The sequence below is a fragment of the Desmodus rotundus genome, chromosome X, assembly GCF_022682495.2.
Source record: "Desmodus rotundus isolate HL8 chromosome X, HLdesRot8A.1, whole genome shotgun sequence".
NCBI classification, from domain to species: Eukaryota; Metazoa; Chordata; class Mammalia; order Chiroptera; family Phyllostomidae; genus Desmodus; species Desmodus rotundus.
In genome coordinates, this window is record NC_071400.1 from 89,442,086 (window position 1) to 89,464,654 (window position 22,569).

The following is a 22,569-nucleotide window of genomic DNA, read 5'->3' on the forward strand; positions in this document are numbered from 1 at the left end:
TGGCTTCTATTACTATTATCTTCTATTACTATTAAATGTTAGCAATTGCCAACGTTTAATGAGCTCTTACAGTATTATATTTTTATAGTAACCAACAGGTGTGAGGTGCTATCTCATCGTGGTTTTGATTTGCATTTCCCTAACGATTAGTGGTGTTGAGCATCTTTTCATATGCTTCTTGGCCATTTGTGTATCTACTTTGGAGAAATTACTTAAGTCTTTAGTTACTTTTTAAATTGGTATATTTTTTTGTTGTTGTTGTTGCTGAGTTGCAGGAACTCCTTATATACTCTGGATATTAACTACTTATCAGATATACAATGTGAAAATATTTTCTCCCATTCTGTGGGTTGCATTTTCACTTTGCTGATTGTATCCTTTGATGCACAGGAGTTTTTAATTTTGATGTCATCCTAGAATATTATTTTGAACATAGAATTCTATATACATCTAAAATATAAATCATTTATGAAGGCAACATAAAGATATTTTAGATTTGCAAAGATTCAGATAATTTTCCATTCTGGAAATACTTACCTGAGTCTGTTTCAAAGTAACAGGAAGTTGGGAAGATGGAGCTCCTAAGAAGCAGTAAAACAATATAGGGTTATACAAAAAGAACCCCTCAGGATGAAGCAGGATACAGTAGACCCAGAAAGTAACAGTATGAGGGAAGGGGAGAAAATGCAGACAATTGTAACTGAATAAAAATAAATAAATAAATTTAAAAATAAGTAAATAAAAAATAAAAACGGGGGAAAAAAAGAAAGTAACAGTATGGTCAAAAAATATGATCTTAGTGGTATGGTAATAAAGATATATATCTTTCTGGTCATTAAGGGAAAAAAAGAAAGTCTCCAGAAAAAATACACATGAGATAGTCATTTGCACACATGCCAAGCAAACTAATACATGGTTTGATTTTGAACAATTGATACAGTGTAACAAGAAAGAACCAATTCAATATTGGCAATGGGAACAGTGGCATAGATTGTAAATGCCAATGTTTTTGTGTTATATTCAGTGTCATTTTTGTACACGCATGCACCTTGATTCACAAAGAAATAACATTTACATTCATGATAAAAGGTAAAGATATTTTAACTGGCTCTTGTGGCCAGAATCATGTCATAGTAAACTTGATTATAGTAATGGTATAGCTGACAGAGGACTGGGGGGGGGACGGAAGCAAAATGGGAGGTGAAGACAAATGTGAAAAAGGCTATGTTGTGGAAGTCAATATATACCATGTAAAGTACCTGGATTAGTAAGTGGAGGTTTAGCTGCATTATAAATTTCAATAGCAGCTCTGGGGGCTAGCTTAGTTGGTTAGAGTGTCCTTCTCATATGCCAAGGTTGCTTGTTTGATCCCTGGTCAGGGCATATACATGAAACAACCAATGGATTTGTAAGTAAGTGGAACAACAAATTAGTGTTTCTCTCTCTCTCTCTCTCTCTCTCTCAGTCTCACTCTCCCCTTCCCCTCTCCTCTTCCTCCTCTCCCTCCTCTCTCTCTCAAATCAATACATAAAAAATATTTAAATTACAATGGCAACCCATAGAGAAATTAAAAGCTGGAAAGGAGAGAGATTTGTGTGTTAAAATTTCCCGTTTTCAATATTGGAATGTTAATAAGTTGATCAGTTAAAATATAGAGATAGAAGGTGTAATTTATAACTGCATTCATCAAAGTTATTTTATAAACTACCTGAATTAAATTTACCCACAGCAGTTTTTTAAAATTCCTATTCCTTGGCTACACTTCAGATACTTTGAGAATGAGGCTCAGTAATCTGTACTTTAGGCAAGCAGCAAATTTTTCAGGTAATTGTGTACACAGAAATTGGAGAACCACTGATTTGAATAATGGAAGTAACCACACACAAAAACCTGTTTTTTAAGCAAGCAGGAGGCTTTTCAGGTAATTGTTTTGTACACAGGAATTGGAGAACCACTAATTTAGGATAATGTAAGTAACCGCAAAAAAAATTAAGCATAAAAACTGTCCATTAAATTGGAGATTAGGATTTAGGGGGTGGCACAAAGTTAGAAAGGAGAAACACTTTAAGCTTTCCTTTTATTTCCTTCTGTATGGTTTGAGTTTTTATTCCTGTATGTAAATGTTATATTTATAACTAGAAAGCGAGTCAGGATGGGGGTTGCTGGTGTCTTTACTGAACTCCTTCATCTCATCCCTAGATTAGTAGGAGACATGGAAACCATTTGAGATAGGCCCAGTGTATATGTTCTTCAGTCCTGACTCTGAATCATCTTTGGAATCTGGGTGTTCCCTACTATTAATGATAATATTTGTATCCCCTTAGCTATCTATTAGTTATACCTGTAATAAAAATATGAAAGATATAGAGAAAGTTAGTTATACAATTATCTTTAATATACACTGAGTGTAGATGCTACTAGGTAAAATAATTTGTTCTGTTCCCATAAACTCCTAAGAGTCCACACAAACGTACACTTATTACTATGGCCTCTGTCCCTTTTCTCCTACCTCAAAGCCCCTCAATTTCTCTACCTGTCTGCCCTCCCCCCATGTTTTTGGTTCTATCCTCAAGGACAACTTCAGATTTTTCCAGTACTGTGTAACTCTGGAGAAGGACTTTAATTTCTTTGTGTTCTTTAGAGCAAAACACTTATAAGACAAAGTTTTTTTTTTCTACTATTGACATTATCTAATGTTCTAATTTCTGTGTTTTGCCTAACTAAAACAGTTTCTACCTCTTTACATCATTCTATTAAAGCTCCCATCCCATCCTGTGTTGTAACAATAAGAGGTGCCATGTGTTGAGAGTTGATTCTATGCCAGGCACTGTTTGAAATGATTTACAGGCACTATTTCCCTTAATCCTCACATCAGACTTATGGAGTAAGAGTATTAGTTTTATCTTACAGATGAGATAACTAGGTCCTGCCAGATACATGCTAGAAATTCAAATCTGTCAACAAAATCCAAGTTTTTCACCCAAGTGCTTCAACAACATTCTGTCTCTTTTAGTCCCTATTAGACCACCCACCGTACATGTAGGTATCCCCATTTCTTCCATCCCAATTCAGATTTTATCTCAGAGATATATGTGGCACAAGATCAGCATCATTCTGGAACTTGAAATGCCCTCATGAAGGCATTAGACATCTTTCATTAGAATGCAGGTGTGGGACTTCTTCCTTTCTCCATCTCCAAAATGGAGTTATAGGAACATATGTAACTGCTCCAAATTTCAAGAGATACAGGTCTGGTGTGGTAATTTGAGCAAGAATTTTGGATTCACACAGACTTCAATTTAAATCCCAGCTTAATCATTTATTAGTTTTGTGATCCTGAGTAAGTAACATGAGCTACCTGAGCATCCTGCACCTCATGGGTAAAGTGAGATAATACTGTTATGTTTAACTTAAGGAACTATTGTGAAGTCAAGTCACGTAAAGCTCCTAATATGATGGTTTCCAAATGGTAGTTGTTGCTCTTGTTAGAATCATCATCATTATTGTCATCATAGTTACTATGGCTAATTCAGCAGCAGATTTCTTTTTTTAAAGCTTTATTGAGTTACAACTTACATACCATAAAATTTACACATTTTGGTACATTATATTATTAATATTTAAAACTGTGGTAAAAATATATAACAAAATTTGACATTTTAACTATTTCTAAGAATACAGTTCTGTAGTATTAATTATGTTTACAATATTGTGCAACCTTCACTACTATCTATGTCCAAAATTTCTTTGTCATTCCAAACAGAAACTCTGAAACCATTAAGCAGTAACTCCCTGTTCTCCCCTTCCTCCACCCCCTGTTAACCTTAAGCTACTTTCTGCTTCTATGAATTTACTTATTCTAGATACCTCATATAAGTGTAATAATACAGTATTTACCCTTTTGTGTTTGGCTTATTTCATCTCACATGTTTTCAAGGTTTGTCCATGTTGTAGCATATATCAGTATGCCATTCCTTTTTCAGGCTGAATAATATTCCATTGTATGGATATATTGCATTTTGTTTGTTCATTCATCTGTTGATGGACATTTTGGTTGTTTCTATCTTTTGATTATTCTTGATATATTGTTGATAATGCTGTAGTTAACGTTAGCATAATATAAGTATCTCTTTGAATCCCTGCTTTCAATTCCTTTGGATAAGTAGCTAGGAATGGCATTGCTGGGTCATGTGATAATTCTATGTTTAGCTTTTTGAGGAACTACCAAACTCTTTTCCATAGCATTTGCATGATCTTACATTACCACCAGCAATGTACAAGTATTCCAATTTCTCCACTTACTCTTCCACACTTGTTGTTGTTATTATTATTATTATTATTATTATTATTATTATTGCCAGCATTGTGGATGTTAAGTAGTTCAGCAGTTACTTTCTAACCTGGGATCCCTTATGAATGTGAAATGTGACTAAGACACTAGACAGTGGATATGTACCATACTTTTGAATACTGTGCTCAATTCTTAGTTCTAAAGAGATTTGGTCGAATTTTTCTATAATCTCTAGACAAAAAATGATAGTCTTCCTGTGTCTACAAGATTTTTGGAGAGCAACTTTTTTAGCCAAGAAGGTGCCTTCATTTGCAAGGTTTTCAGTACTCTACAAGTATTTGTAATCACAACAATTAGATAAGCTTTACGGATGAAGTCCAGTACAGTAACATAATAGGCAACCACATTTGAAAAAATTGACTTAAGACACTGGATAGAGGTTTATGGAATTGGCAACTGAAACATATGATTCCTATAGAGACAAGCTTATGGTAACGGTGGCTGGAAGAATACCTGAAGCAACATCAAGGTGACCCACTACATATTTAATGAGGTTTCACAATATAGCAAAAAAAAATTCAAGTATATTACTGTGATATCAGATGCAACAGAAGCTTTCTCTTATCTTCTTTTACCTTTAGATATTATTCTTGGTTTGTAATGCTGAAGGTACATGCCACTCTGAGTGGATATATTGAGCTGACTTCATGTCAAATCAATGTTTCTATCCCCTTGGCACAAAGAAAGTGGAAAAGAGTGATTCAGGATGTACTTGAGCCTTAAAAAGAATAGTCACTACAGCCATAAAAGTTGTGACATTTTCTTGTCTGCCAATATGGCGTGAACTGAGGATACTCTTCCCTAGTGATTTCTAGCAGCATTGACAAAATATCTGCTTTTGTGAAGTAGATGTTTATTTTTTCTAAGTACTTGGCTACTGTTAAACATACATACATACACAAGCTAACACACACAGAGCTAATCTATCAAATACTGTGTAAAGCCTTGTGAGTGAACTTAATCTGATTTAATAAGCAGAGTGTTTACATAGAGCTTTTGCATAAAGCTAGTATCTTGATTTGGGAGGTGGTACAGACTAGTTGTTTTTTGGTTATTTTTTGAGCACCAACTTAGGATCTAGAGAAATCTGGCTCTACCACTTAGATATAGGACTCTGAACAAGACTATAAATTTATTTGTCTCAGTTTTCTCATCTGAATATAAAGATCATGATATCTACCTCATAATATGATTGTGGGGATTTTATGAGTCAATATCTGTAATGTGCTTAGTATTATACCCCAAAGATTCTCTGTCTCAATAATAATAAATTAACTAATGTTTATGAATTCTTATTATAATGGCCCAATAAACAGTACCTATTAACAGAATTTTATATACATAGGAAATACTTGTCCAATATTTTCTCAGTAGACACAGACTGAATTGTTATTTTATATAAGCATAAAACAGTAATAAATATAATGATAATAAAACCTAGCTATGGCAACCTTAGAGGAATAATTTATTACTATGAGAGACTGGATAGGAAGAAATGTTTCACTCCAATAAGATGAGAGCCACCCAAAAATGGAATGAATCAACTCTGGAACTCTAAGCATTTTAAGTATAGGCAGTGACCAGTTAGTGGAAACATTGTAGAAGATATTTAAACATAAATGGCCGCCAAATTCTCTTCCAATTCTGAGAGTCAATACTTCATTCCCATTCCCACTAATCCCTTGACATCAACAGTGGCTTTCCCATCATTCATCAACAGAACAGAAGGTTCATAAAACTTTACCCCTAAACCTTCCTTTAGAATAGTTGCAGAAAGAACTAGACTCAATTTTGTTCTAATTGGTGGAGACTAGACTCCCTTGGGCTCCTTGAATGTCAGGTATAACTTGATCTGTTTCCTTTCTATTGAAAAGGGGATGTGTTTACTTCCTTTTCTAAGCTGAGTTTCTAAACCCTTGATAAGTAGATGAAATATGGTTCTACTGCTAAGGAAATGAGGCGAAAACACCCACACAATAATCATTCCTTTCTTTCTAGCCTGGCTGAAATGAGCCAAAAGAAAAACAGAAAAACATCAAGCTAAAATTCTTTCAAGGATAAGCAACCTTGGGGGCTGTGTTATCCTTCCTAATTTTGTCACAGATAGAATGGCTGATGTAATGATAATTTGCAGTTAGATTAAGAAGTACAGAGATGCATCAAAATAATAACACAAAGCTAATTAACTTTTAGGAGCTTTATGGTTTCAGAGGAAGGTATAATTTTCATTTTCATCATAAGCAAAAATTTTAGTTATTGTTTTGGCTAACATTCCAACATTTCTTTTTAGGCCCCTTATTAAACCAAATGTTTTTAGAGCATTTTATTTTCTGTTTGTTGCTTTTTTTGTGGGCACTGTGCCCAAAAGGATAAGATGTAGCACCAATCCTCAGGACCTTAGAAGTAGTCTAGTACTTAGGAATCAAGATGTTGTAGGCATACAGTTTAGGTTTTAATCTTGAAGTACCACATATTCTCTGTGTAATCTTGAATAATATCATTTACTTCTTTGAGCATCAGTTTCCTCATCTATAAAATGGTGATAATTGTTCCAGCTTTTATTATAAATTAACTAATATATGTATAGTGCTTAGAACAGTGTCTCAAACATAGTATATGCTCAGTAAGGTCTGGCTATTATTATTGCTATTGTTTTTATAATTATCATTACCACTACTACTAGAGTTTCTGAGAAATAAGTTGTCCAGAATGGTCAAGAAGTAGGGTTTGAAGTTGTTCTCAAAGATGGGAAAATTTTTATTTAGGTTGAAAGGAGAAGGTGATGGGAGAAAAATGAATAAATACCCATAGGTATAAATGTACATAGCTGTTGTTGGGAGTAGTCTGATTGGAGAAGTGGATGTCTTGGTGAGAAGAAATGTCTGATCATTATTTTTTGGATTTCATTATGGAGGCTTAATTATCAAGATACTGGCTTTAGTTTTGGTTTCACATGTCCTTTCTGTTCAAGTGTCCACCACTTTAATTTAATTCAACACCTAGTATTAATTCCTGTTTTCAGAAGAGAATTTGATTGGTTGGCCCGGCCTGAGCCATGTGTCCATCCGTGGTCTAATCATCTGTGGCCAGGTGTTTGAGTCAAGGGGCATATGGACTTGAGGATTAAGAAGTTAGGCAATGGTTATCAGTAAGAGACATCATTTTGCTTACATATCTGGGTTGGGGGTGAGGCAGGCCACCATGAGCTATGAGCAACTTGGGTTGAGACTTTGTTTTATTTATCATGGCCTTCCAGTGTTTTGCATATAGTAGGCGCCCAAAGAAATGTTTACTGTATTGAACAGATACTTGAAAAGCAGGAATATATTTAGAAATTCTCCATCTCCTTGATCCACTTCACACTATAGGTACACAGCCCAACTTCTGCACTAGTTTCACACTCAAAAACTAATGTCACTTAAACTGCTTAAGTGGTCAAGAAAGCCTAGGCCAAATGTACAAGTGCTTTATAATTACTTTCTTTAAGGGAGCGGTCCATACAATTTGTAAGTTCTAACTTCCTAATTTTCAATTTTTTTTGTGAGTTTTAGTACTAAATGTCAAGGATTTTTTGTATAGTCATGTAAGGCTTAAGAAGAGTCATGTTCGCTTAAGCATGAAATAATTTAGTTTGCTCATTTATTAATCCATTCAGTTTTTACTCCTCTGATAATTTATGATAGAAATAGTTTATGAATTAGTTACAGGTCAAGACATCAGACATGAAGTTTTAAAAAAGACAGTAAATAAACATTCTGATTTACAAAAGCCTTGCCAATTTTTAGCAACCCCCTCTAGTTTGTCCTAAGTAAAAAACAAGCATCTACAAACTTTTAAATGATTTATTTTTATTTCTCTTTTCTCTCAATTTTGTATGTCATTTGTTATTCTCCATTATCTAACTATTGGACTGTGATGGTATCACACTTCCATAATGAAGCATATTTTGAGAGGCCTTTTGAATGATGGAGGTCTGAAAATTTCAAAGGTGTTCATTAAATTCGGCTAGAGGCAGGGAAAAACGATATGAGCCATGATCCTCAAAGCCCCACTGGTTTCAGGTATTCATGTATTCTAAATTTAATTCACAATCCCATGACTTCACCACTTTTTATTCATGTAAAAGTATCCTATTCATAGACTCAATCATCTTATTAAGATTTATAAAACATTTTTCATACTTTGACTCCACTACTGAAACACACTTTCTCTTTGCCTATAAAAGCTGGCACCATCTCAGTCCTAAAAAAAGAAAATTTCATCTCTAAAGAAATTTTCATTGGCAAATTTGAGCACTTCGAGTTTTTTGCTACAAATATTTCAAACATTTTTAAACTTAAATTGCATCCTTAATCATTTATGGCCCTGAGTTGCTAAGTACAACAACATTATAGCATGCTTTTTCCAATATACATTTTGTATTTTAGGGACTTGTGATATGATACCTATATAGAAACCCCAATTCACTGTTTTTTTACTTTAACTTTTGCCCAGGCCATCACTCTCTGCCCTTGGTCCCAATGGTTTTTTGTGAGTGACTTAATTGAAAGTCTGCCCTTGTATGTGCTTTGCCCTTTGAACATACTGACAGGAGCATTCTGGAATGAACCAAATGCACTATCTTATGGCAGGTCTGTAACTTCTTCCCTCTCCTCATAGCTCTACAGAGATAAAGCAACTAATATTTTGCCTGACCTTCTGTGCTCACAGTTCCCATCTGTTGTGGCCTGAAATTACCATCTAAGTTCTTGCCATGTGAGGATCTGCAGGGTGCCCCTTGATCCGTCAACCAAGCATAAGCAGTTGTACAAATAGCACACAATTTCAAAGGCAGACGGGCTATAGAATCAAGCTCCATTTGCCTGTTCTTTTACTGTGTTATAAAACTAAGCTCTTCCTGTCTACTGTCCTCTGACAGAGGCCTTTTTTAAATTCTAGCGAACCTGATCCCAACCACTTGCCAGCAAAGTTTAAGTCTGTTGATGCTGATACTGAAGTGCATCTGACACCAAGCTTTTTATGAGCAATAGGTATCACCATCTTCAGATCAAGTTCCTTCACTTTTTAAAAATTAATTTTTCTTGATTATAATCATGGGATATATCTACTGTGGAAATTTTGGAAAATACATAAAAGAAAAGGAAGAAAGAAAGGAACCTCACTTAAAAGTCAATACCTATGGATAATCTGTGTTAACATATTATTGTATTTTCTTTCAAATTTGAGGTTTTATTCTGCACATAATTTTTATCACTTTATTTAATAAACATTTAGTATATGGTAATTCATTTATCCAGTATTGAACATTGTACATATAGGTGTCAGTTATTCAGAATGATAAATAACTGTGGAAATATTCATTTGTTTATTTCCTTATGCTAGGTATCCTTATTCACCTTTTAAGTTCTTAACATTGTCTCAAATTACTTTCTAAGAAAGCTGTAATAGTCCCACCTATATGCTAATTTTATAGGTGAAAAATTATATCGTACTATTCCACTTCCTTTTTATTTAAAATTTGGTTAGTATAAAGATAATTGTGGATGCAAATCAAGAGGAAAAGAGGAGAAAGAATGGTGAGTGTGACTCTCATTATGCTCTAGCCATGGAGGAAGGATAGTGTCCTTGGCTTCCATTACCATCTTCCCCGAGGTCTTGTCTGGGGGCCAAAGGGCTGGCTGCAAAGAGAGACCTCTCTGTAAGAAGACTTCTTAGAGTGTAATAATACCAAAATTCACATTTTATTCACACTCTTCAGTTTATTAAGTCTCTTCACATCAATTGTCATATATTTTCAAATAAATCTTCTAAGGATGGTGTCTTGTGGAGATAAGACAATCTATGCTCCTAGGTTGCTGGGGCCCTCCATTTCCCCTAGTCTCTCTGGTCGTGTAAGTATTTTAAGTTGGCAAGTAACAGATTATAGCCTCAAAATCTAACTCCAAAAATCATACTCTTTCTGTTTACCACAGTCCCTATTGCAAAGGCAGGTGTACTGAAAAGAACTTAAGCTTCATGGCCCCTCAAACACATTGGTCCTTTCTAAGGCCCTGTGCCTAATTTTGTATTTGTAGTTTTGTAACCTTTTTCTTAAAGAGGGTCTCCAAAGTGTTTAAGCATCATGGCTCCACAAAACCCCCTGCTCCACAGATAGGACATTAGGAGCATAAATACAGCTACAAGGAGTTCGAGGGTAGGAGAAAGCAGTTAGAAACTCTAAGGTTAGGGCAGAGTAGGCAAAATATTGTTAGAGTGTGGGCTTTGAAATTGGTAATGCCAAGTCTATTACACCCCCCTCACACACACACATACATCAATCTTACCACGCTTCTCCTCTCAGGCAACAGACAATCATTTTCCTCAGAAAAATGTTGGGTCATGGGCCTCCTCAGAGACAAAGCTTAGCTGATGAATCCAAAGTACTGATTCAGGACTCATGGACCTTGAGGGCAAGATTGGCAGAGAGGAAGCACTATTCAAGTTGAGGACCTGATAAAGAGGGCATGGTTGAGGCCAGATTGAGGTGATGTAAAAGAAAATGAGTCTTAGTGTTTATAAGTTTTGGGAAGCACAGTATATACAATATGTGTCCCTTATCTCAAATCATAAATAAATTAGACATTGTATTAAGGACTTTATATCCAATATAATAGATTACCTATTTTGCTTTGGTTGAGTTGGCTTAGTTTCACCTCCAACTGGGCTGCCATCTGTGGTCAAATATATCAGTTAGGGGTTCTCAACCTTTGTTTTTTTGGTGCCATGAGCCCCTTAGACTTAAGATGAAGCCTATCAACCCCCTTCTTAGAATAATGTTTGTTTTAAAATGTGTAAAATGAGTTATGCAGGATTTCAAAGTAAACCAATTATACTAAAGTGTAGTTATCAAAATAACTTATAAAACAAGGCTGTTAGGTAGTGTTTTTTTATTAATGCATTGAAAACCAAGATCCAGTAGTGACTCTGCAAGCTGTCATATTTTAATGTAGTGATGAACATAAACAATATTTGGGATGTCTTCAACAATTGTATTGTGATATGAAAATATATGTAATTTCTATTGATGACAAAGTCACAGACAGGTACAGCCAATACAAGTGTGGTTTGTTGCCTACATTCATATTTGAATTACTAAATTACTAAATTACTAAATTTAAAAAAATATATAATCTTTATTATGTTTTTCTCTTACCATTTAGTTCCCTTATGCCCTCCTCTCCCCAGCAGTCACCACACTGTTATCCATGTCCATGAGTCCTTTTTCTTTTTTGTTCAATCTCTCCACCCCCTAACTTCCCCCCCACTAGCTGTCATCTGTTCTCATTTAGATGTTTGTTATATTCATGAAACCCCTGAATATTATCCACAGATCTATACTGAGCAGTACAGATGTGATCAAATTTCTAGCTTGGGGTAGATATAAAAGCTCCTGTTATGGGTTAATTTGTGTATCCCTCAAATTCATATGTTGACATTCAGTCTCTAGTGTCTTAGAATGTGACTATATTTGGAAATAGGGCCTTTAAGGGGTAATAAGTTACCAGCAATTCCACTGCTGGGATTATATCCTAAGAGCCCTGAAACACCAATCCAAAAGAACCTATGCACCCCAAGGTTCATAGCAGCACAATTTACAATAGCCAAGTGCTGGAAGCAACCTAAGTGCCCATCAGCAAATGAGTGGATCTAAAAACACAATGGAATGCTATGCAGCAGAGAAAAAGAAGGAGCTCTCACCCTTTTCGACAGCATGGGTGGAACTGGAGAACATTATGCTAAGTGAAATAAACCAAGCAGTGAGGGACAAATACCATATGATCTCACCTTTAACTGGAACATAATCAACAAAAGAAAAAAGCAAGTAAAATATAACCAGAGACATTGAAATTAAGAACAATCTAACAATAGCCAGAAGGGAGAGTGGAGGGGACAATGGGGGGAAGGGTTTTCAGGAACTACTGTAAAGGACACATGGACAAAACAAGGGGGAGGGTGGAAGCAAGGGAGGGAGGTGGGTTTGGCTGGGGTGGGGGGAAGCGGTGGGAGGAAAATGCAGACAACTGTAATTGAACAATAAAATAATTTTTAAAAAAGAGGTAATAAGTTATTAGGAAGTCATATAAGCGGGTCCTAATCCAATATGACTGCATTCCTTATAAGAAGAGGAAATTTGGACAGAGATAAGCATAGAGGAAAGACCATGTGAAGATACTGGAAGAAGACAGCCATCTACAAGGCAAGGAGAGACATTAGAATAAAACCAACCCTGCTGACACCTTAATCTCAGTCTTCTAGCCTCCAGAATTCTGATAAAATAACTTTCTGTTGTTTATTCCACTGAGACTATGGTACTTTGTTATGGCAGCCCTTGCAAACTAATACAGCCCCTGAGTCATTCCCCAGAGAGTAGAAAAACTGCATCACTCTCCCAGGTGAGCAGAGGGTAGGGAATCTTAGAGTTTCAGAGGGAGGGAGAGCATGTGTGAACACCTAGAGGCAAGAGGGGGCTAAACAGTGTAGCTGAACAATTGAGTGAGAAAAGTAGGAGCAAGGGCTGAAATATTGATGTAAGTAAGCTGTAGGAGGCCAATTTATGGGACTAGATTTTATCTAGAGATGTGGAAAGCCTAACGGACCTAGAACTTTTATATATTGTGGAGTAGTTAAAATCTAATCATCTAAAAGATAGCACCCAGATTAATAAATATCTTGATAGACTGAACTATAATTGAACTATAACATTTAACAGTAGTAGTGGTGCTGAAATTGACATTATAAAGCATTTTATGACATTCCAAACTTTTTCACACACATTAACTTTCTGACTCTAACTCAACTGTGTGAGGTACAAAGTACTTAAATAAGCAATCTTATTTTTATACAGATGAGGAAATTGAAGTTCCCTAAAGTTACGAAGTTCCAATGTGATTCAGAAAACAGATTTGATAATTACAAGGTGAAGAAAAACTGGATCAATATTAATAGTAGTCATTATGAAATAAACACTAGATTTTATGAAGTAAAAACTAAAATAGCTGATCACAACTCTCAGTATGAAATGGACTTTAAGACAGTCATCCAACTTAGGTTGCATTAGTGGCAATATAATGTCTAGATCTACACTGTCCAATATGGAAGCCACTAGCCTCCTGTGGGTAGTTAAATTTAAATAAATTAAAATAAGTTAAATTAAACATTCAACTTCTCAGAAACACCAGCTATATTCCAAGTACTCAATAGTCACATGTGACTAGTGGTTACCATACCCAACAGTGTAGATATAGAACATTTTACTCATCACAGAAAATTCTATCAGACAGTACTGGTCTAGATCAAAGTAATAGTCCAGTGAGCAGTTAGAAAATATTGGGTGTAATGTATTCAGTTTAATGTGACATGGTGGTATCTAAGTGATATATATATCAAAAAGACAAGATCTGGGACTATGAATGATCTGGAGAGCATGTCAAATACAAAGAGTAGTTTAAAGTAATTGAAAGTTGCCTGGAGAAGAGATGACAAAGAGAAAAACATATGATCTTCATATATAATTTTTTAAAAGGTACAATTTATTGAGCTTCTATTATGAGGAACTAGATCTGTTTCTGGTGCTTAATGTATAATATCTGTAATTGTAACAACTTGGCAAGATGATCTTTTCGCTCCATTTTGTATATGAAAAAAATAAGGTCAACTAATTAGTAAGAGATAGAGATAGGACTTGAATCTGTGGCTATTCCACTAAATGCTGTGTACTATTACATCGTATGTAAAAATATTTAACTTATTCTATGATATTTTGGAGGGTGGAACTGTAATCAGTGGTGGAAGTTGGAGGAAGGCTTATTTTAGTTAATCTATGAAAGAATTTCATAGCAATAATAGTGATTCATCAATGGATTTGGGACCCATAGGTGAGGGTCTCTGGAAGTATTAAGGCAGAGAATCACAACCTGTTGCAGAGAAGACTTTGTATGTTGTTTGAGAGTTGTACTAGATGACTCTTAAGATTCCTTCCAACACCAACAGTTTTTATAATAGTTTAATAATATTACATAATAAAACTTGTAATCATTTAATGCCATATCTCACCCCCATTGGCAATGAGCAGACTTTATTTTGCCAGTGAAAACCAATGTTCAAAGCAACCCAAATCAAAAAAGATTGACTTGTAGTTTTTATCAAAATATTTTATTATCTATTTATACCCATAGAAAATAGTATGAAATAATGTATCAATCATGCCAAACAGAAACTCTGTACTCATTAAACAATGACTCCCCATTCCTCCCTCCTCCCAGCCTCTTATAACCTCTATTCTACTTTCTGTTTCTATGATTTTCCTATTCTAGGTATCTCAAATAAGTGGAATTCTATAATATTTGTCCTTTTGTGACTTGCTTCTTTCAGTTAGCACAATATTTTAAAGGTTCATCCATATGGTAGCATGTCTCAGAACTCCATTCCTCAGCATTCTTGTACACATTTTGGGGGGAACACATGTATTTATTTCTCTTGGGTTCTACCTAGGTATGGGATTGCTGGGTCATACAGTCCAAAGTTTTCCCAAGGCTAGTGCAGTCTGCTTCACTTCTCTTATGACTTATACTCTCTTCCTTATTCTTGTTTATTTTTTTATTTTTTTTTATTTTTTGCCTTCTGCTCACAATCATCTCAATGCTCCTCCAGTACAAGGAATTCTTCCTATTATTCTATCTCCTCTTTAGCATACTGGGTCATTGTTGTCATTGTTCTCCTCCTCCTCCTCCTCCTTTAACCTTATAGTTTGACGAAAACCAATAAAATTAGCATCGTATAGGCGTTTCCCAGCTCAAGAAATAGAATGTTAGTAGTAACTTGGAGACCCCTATATGCTACTCCCTAATCACATCTTCCTTCTCTTTCTCACAGAGATAACTACTATCCTGAATGTGCTAATCATTCCCTTTTGCTACCCATACATATATCCCTAGACAACCTATTGTTTGGTTTTGCCTATTCTTGAACAAGGTAGGGGAGCTGGAAGCATTTATTGTTTTGTACCTATCAGTTGTTACTAATGGGCTGCCCCCAGATGATGTCAATTCCCAGGCCTTGCCTACTCTCTGGAAACAGGCAAAAGGAGGGCTCTGGCAGCCTGAGAGCAATCCTTAGACCTAGAGCTGTTGGAAGGAAAAACACACTGGGGGGCAGTGAGCATGAAAATGATAAAGGAATTAAGTGGACATAGATGGAGTCTGCTTTATCTGTTGACTATGATAGCTACCTAAGAGAGCCTTCCTGCTTCTCTCCCATAAAATCCATTTTCAACCCACAATTACGCATTCAGATATTCAACAAATATTTATTGAATACTTATGACAGGCCAGAAATGATCCTTACCTGGTAGATCTTATAGTTTAGCAGGGCAGACAGACTCTAGATGAATAATTACAACTAGCATGCATGGTATGAAATACAATGTAAGATCAGGGTATTATGGGACCACGTGTCCAGAGAAAGCCTACCCAAATACTTCAATGTAGTCCTGAAGGAGTTGTCTAACCAGGAGACCAAAGGAAGGGGGCAGGGAGGGAATTGAAAGGGGATATTTCAAAGAACAAAGTACCAGTTCATGCTATGGTTCTCTGGAGGAACATTTCTCAAAAACTGTGTCACCAATAAAACTTATGAAGTGTTTTGTGGCTACAATGAGCTTTAAGAAATAATTGGGAAGTTCATCAAAACTTTAGAGATCTGAATTAGGAAGAGGGACAGAAGCATCAGCTTGAGCAATGTTTGAGAAACTTCCCTGCTGTAGAAAAGGCCTTATCAATGGAACTAACACTCTGTTTACTGGGATGATTTTCATTATATCTAAACCTATAAGCTTTGGCCAGTGCCTGAAATGTGGCCTGTTGAATCCAGGAAAGATGAATTACCAAATTAATTATTTAGGGATCTGGTCACTAGTATAATCACTTCTGATCATTTCTTGATTTGAAACCACAACTTTTTTCTCTATTAGAATCATCAGTATCTGTTATTGAATACAGTTAGATTTCAACAGGAATGTATGGATTCACATCTTTATGTGCCAAGTCAGAGATGGAAGCTCATGTAAATTTTAATATACTAAATTCACATCAAAGTAAATAGCATTGCTTAGATTTTAAATGTACATCTGTATGTGATCTCAACAGCACCCCAAAGTTCCTCATTCCCTCGTCCTATCACTCAGTCAGCCTGGGCAGTCCCCAGCTCTGGATAAACTTCCTTATCCATTTGCTCACTTTCTTGAAATCCACAAATATTGTTTAAGAATATCATGTAACCCTAATGATTAATTACACTTGATATTCATTTCATATGACCTCAAGTGAGTGTTCTTTAATTCCTTTGTCTTGACTCCTTTATTCCATTCCTTACAGTCAATATTCCAATCCCATGCTTTCACTCTTTTAAGCTCCCTCCAATTACTTTCCCACCAACCTATCTCATCCCTCTCTGACGCATACACACACAAAATCCTTTCCTTTTTTTTATTAAAATAAAAAGTTTCCTTTACTTTCCAAAAGTTAACCTGTCTTTCCTCTTGAACACCAGATTTCATTTCCAGGACGTCAACCCTCTCCCTTTTATCTGCAATTCTCACTTCTCATGGGTCCCTTTCTCTCAGCCTACAGATGTTCTCATTGTTCTTTATCCTTCCAAAGCATTTTCTCAACCTACAAGCCTCCTGGGTGGCTACCTACCTATCACATTCCTTTCACCTCCATAGTTACTACTGTAAGAATAGTCTACACTCACTTTCTCTGTGTCCACTTCCAATTCACTTTTCCACTGCCTAGAAATTCATGTCTCTCTAACCTGTTCCCCTCATTGCAGTGTTCCCTGTCAATACTTCATTTCAGCACTAGTGGCCTCTGTAGCCTGACTTCAAGTTCACTCTTCAAGCCATTTTACTTCTCTGCTGAAATAGCACCTACCACCGTGGTTTTCAACGGTAGCTGCACATTGGAACTACCTGAGAAGTTTGTAAAAGTCCTGATTCCCAGGTCACATCTCAGGCTAATTACATAGAAAACTCTGGCGGTGGGACCCAGGCATTAGCAGTTTCTGTATCTCCCTAAATGTTTCCAATGTGCAGCCAAAATTGAGGACCGCTGCCCTAAGGTCTTATCTTTGCTTCTGTGCTGAAGTCCTTTACTAAAGCTCCTTGGCATTGAGGCAGTATGATGTTGGAATCAGACAAATCTGAGTTTGAATCCTGGTCACACCACCTATTATTCATTTGACTTTCAGAAAGGTATTTAATTAATGTCTGTGCATCTAATTTCCTCATCTGTAAGTCCAGATAGCAATACCTACCTCAGTTTTTGTGAATATTAAATGAGTTAGCTTATGCAAGATAATTGGCTCATAGTAGACCCTCAGGATATGTGCTTTCTATGGCTCTCTGACTGCCCCTTCCCTTCTTTCACATGTGTTCAGTGTTCTTGCTCCATCCTCTCCCCAAAACAATGTCATTCTTTTCCTCCATCTTTTCTCAGTACCTGTCTTTTCTCTCTTAGCTTAAATTTTCAGTCCTAATCAAATGATTGCTCTGTTTAGTTCTTTGGGCTGACTGACTTTCCTTCTGTGCTATGTGCTCATTTTCCAAGTCTGGGTAAGATATCTTCTGATGTTTGTCTGTAGCACCTAAGGTTCTTACATTTCAAACCACAGAAACCGACTCTTATGGATTTCAGCAGAAAAACAACATATCGAAAAGATATTGGCTATCTCCCAGCACCCTTGGGAAAGCTGTAAAACCAGGTTGGAAAATAGACAAGATTGTAAGGAAGTTTCATAACTGGTTCTCTGTCCAAAAACACTGAGCAAAACTGCTGAATGCTAGATCCTACCACTGCCATCACCTCTAAAAGAATTCTCTCCTGGCCTTGCATTTTTGTATCACTTACTTCAGATTCAAACTCCAGGGCAGGAATGTCTTTTTGGCCAAAGCTAGTCTTACAACTGTGTCCTAGCAGCAAGAGAGGCAGGAAAACAAATGTTTTGTTTTGTTTTCTTCTGTAGTAGGAAGTGGGCTTTACCTTCTTATAAGACTTACACAGTGGGAAAATCCCCAGTGTGGGATGAGCATTCAAAAATGGCAAATGTCCACTACGGTTTCCTATAAAGACCTCAAAGTTAATATGCCCAACCGATCTGCATTCCACCCCACCCATCCCACCCACACTGGGCTTGCCAGTTGGTTTCCTTATTCAGTTAATGATATCACAGCTCTCTGATATTTCTTGAGCAATTTCCATACTCTATGGATTTGCTTTTTCTCTTCTTTAGTCTAGATCCTTCTTCTTCAACCTTCTACATCTGTATCTACCTGCACCAAATGTGTATAATGGGAGATTTCTCATCCTTTACAACTCATCTTTAAAAATAACTCCTCCATGGGTCTTCTTTTCTAATCTCTTAATCAGGATGACTTTTTCCCTCCTTCGTGCTCCCACAGCACTAAATTTTGCACTTATTTATCTGCTTATATGTGACTCACCCTTGCTATACTATTAACTCTGAAATCAGGGATACATTCTATTCTATTTGTGTTTGTCTCTTCATCACCTAAACCCAATGCCTTGTACTTAATAAGTCATTCAAAGTATGATTAGTTAGTTAAAATGCTTCATGATAAAGTACTTTCTTGTCATTGAGAATTACACATATCACCACATCAAAGACACCACTAAATGAATATAAGCTGCATTGTTGTTTTATATGTTACTAAAAAGTAAAAAGTATTGCCAACAAAACCAGAATACATCAGTGACTGTAAGAGCATCCTGATCTCTTAGATGTAATTTTTTAAAAATTTTACCTTAAAATTAAAAAAATACAATAGTCATCATTGTAGTTTAATAGCAATAGAATTTATTCTACAGAGCCATTAGTTATGGATAATTTGCAGTATATTAAAAACAGAAATAATTATTTTGGGGTACATTCTCTCAAATCCTAAAGCATGAATACTCACACTAATCCACTTATGCTTCATTAACTTTGGATGCGTATGCATTTGACAAATGTTTTTTCTGTTGTCAGAGATATTTTCTTTAAATATGGTATTTATGGTATTTTGATATCCTTTATGTATTATGGCTTGGGTCTAAAATTTATGAGGCTTCATTTAAATTATATGATTAAATGTCAGGGTTCTGATGTTTGACAAGGTGGTTATTTCATTTGTTTTCATTTCTTCCTGCCCTCTTTAATCTGATGTTCTGGGAGGAGTTTGGGAGAGAAGCACAGGGCTCATGACTCCTGACCTGGTATGAGGGCAGGCAGTGAAGGAGAGAGGCGTCTCTGTAGAAGTAAGTGGCTGGACATAGGGAAGTTCTGGTGAGGGCAAATTTCCTAAGAGAAATCACCTCACCAAGAGATCCACAAATAGTATGTATAGTGTTTTCCAGGCAAAAAGAAAATGTTGCCTAGAGTGAAATCTGTTGCTTCTTACTTGGCTTGGCTTGAATTGCTCTCGATCATGCCTCTGACAGCCCCAGTTGTGCACAGATGATAAGAGTTACACAGAAATTTCAGCTCAATTTATCAAGAGCACTGAAACAGGAAAGAGATGAATGAATGGTGGTGATATATTCATTTAAATGTTTTTTTTTAATATACTATTACTTGCTGTGTGGTTTTGCCTAAAAAATTATGGACTAATGGACATATGTTCAATGTAATGTTCTCTTTTTCCTTTTCCTTCCCCCCTGCCTAGCCCCCCTTTCCCTGGGCCATATCAAATCCATTCTACTTTTTGCTGGGTAAATAAGGCAGCAGCTCATACAGAATTCCTTTTCTCCTGAGGTGGGTAAGGGAATTTATCAACCTTATGTCCATCCCATCCCCCTTCCCTCCCACACGGATACTTAAAATAACTGCAGAGTCATTGTACCAGAGGCTCCATCAGCCAGCAGGGTTTCATAACAAGGCAAGTGAGGAACAGGCTCTTCTGGGTGAAAATGTATCTTTGCTGCTTATATTTTGTTTAAACACAGACATTTTGTCATTTAAAGAACCTGAGGCTAGTCTGAAGCATGGTCTCTTGAAGGTTTCAGTGAGTGTGCTCAGTGGATACATTAGCAAAAGCTCATTTAGCGAAAATGCTATATAAGTTTTGGGAAGCCTTAAAAAAAAGCTCCCTCCCAGTTTTTAAGACAGATGTTCCCTGAAAAAATTGGCATTTTATCTCATTATTTAAATTCAACTGCAAGTATCTGGATCCTCAGACTGACATTTATTTTGCCTGATTTATCCTTCACCAGAAAGAAAACATTAAAGATCACTCTCCACACTATCACAAGCAGCTTTCACAAGGGTAATAGCCTGTTGACTTCTTAAATTTGGGAGTAATTTGTTTCTTACATAACAGAATGTTTCAGAAAGCACCAGAGTACAGGGGAGAGTGTGCTCGTCAAAAACAAGGCTTTTAGTATGGGAATAAATTATTTAAATCGCACTGCTTTCACAAGCCCAGAGGGCAAAGCTGAGGAGGTAGAAGCTTGGGGACTGAATGAGATTTAAGGTCCCTAGGCTTCAGTTAGAAAACATCTTGAATGCAATCTCTTATTTTGGGAGTGTTAAACTCTGATTTATGGTTAACACAAAAGAGTTCGTGTGATTTGATAGTTTCAGTCCTGGGACTACAACGTCTTCAAAGAAGTCTGTAGACGAGTGTTTCTCCAAGTATAGCCATGGACCAGCAGCATTAGCCTCACATGGGAACTTGTTGGAAATCCAAATTCTCAGTCCCTACCCGACCTGACATGATGAATCAAAAATTCTGAGGATGGGGCTCAGCAGTTGGTATTTTAACAAGGCCTCCAGAGGATTCTGATGTATGTTAAAGTTTGAGAACTACTGGTCTAAGACAATGGTCCTGTCCGAATGATTTTCCTAAAGAATATATCTTTTCTCCCCCATATTGATAATTTGAAACTGGCTTATTTGGTAAATGACCTTCTTGTCAATTCCCATCTAATATATCTACAAACAGGTACCATGTGAGAATAGTCAAGTGCATGAAATTTAAAGTGATCCTTATAAGTGACAGTAGAAAGCCTACATACTGTTTTGGTATACATTGTTCTACCACTCGTCAATTAAAAATAACTAACTAAATAAATAATTTGGAAAACCTGAGGCAAGGACACTAATTATAATCTTAAGCATCCAGGAGGATGGAGGCCTTCCTAAAATGTATAACTCCCACACATACAGTTTATCCTTCAGCATCTGTGCCATTGCATCTAATGTTCCCTTTCCCTGGAATACCATTTTTCTTGTCTTACCTGCCTTATTCCTTTTCCTTTAGACGTGAGGAGGCCTTTTCTCAACCTCTAAACTAACACCTGGTCCTTCGCTTGCCCATAACTTGTAACAACATGCAGTTTTATAATTATTTTCTTGTTTGTATATGCACTAGCCTAGATGCTACTTGAGTGAAGGGTTGTCTTTAGTAACTGTATACCTCAGTACCTAGCATAGTACCTGGATCCGATTGAGGCTTACTAATATTTGGATTAAATATTTGGATTAAAACCACTGGCTCCATATACAAGCAACTTGTCAGTGTTCAGAAAGAAATTAAAATGTTAACTATGCTCTCAGAATATCACCTCTGTGGGATAATCTCTCTCCTTGTTTAGTTTTAGTTTGTCTTCATTAAAGAATAAAACACCTTTAACTGGAACATAATCAACAGAAGAAAAAAGGAAACAAAATATAACCAGAGACATTGAAGTTAAGAACAACCTAACAATAGTCAGAGGGGAGTGGGGAGGGGACAGTGAAGAGAGGGGATTACAGGAACTACTATAAAGGACACATGGACAAAACCAAGGGGGAGGGTGGAGGCGGGGGAGGGAGGTGGGTTTGGCTGGGGTGGGGTAGAGGGGTGGGGAGAAAAGGCATACGACTGTAATTGAATAACAATAAAAGTTTTTTAAAAAAGAATAAAACAGTCCAGAGATTATATCAGTGTATCATGTTTTATATATCCCATTCAAAAGATGTGAATGTGGGGTTAATAGACTCCTAGAAGAGCTAATTTCAAAGGACTTTTTTTGAAGAACTGTCACACACCCTGTTGTTTCATTGTGTAGAACTGTATTCATCTACCTCAGGCTAAATGTTTGTATCAGGAATGTTTCACAATTTTAAACAGTGAGGAATGTAAT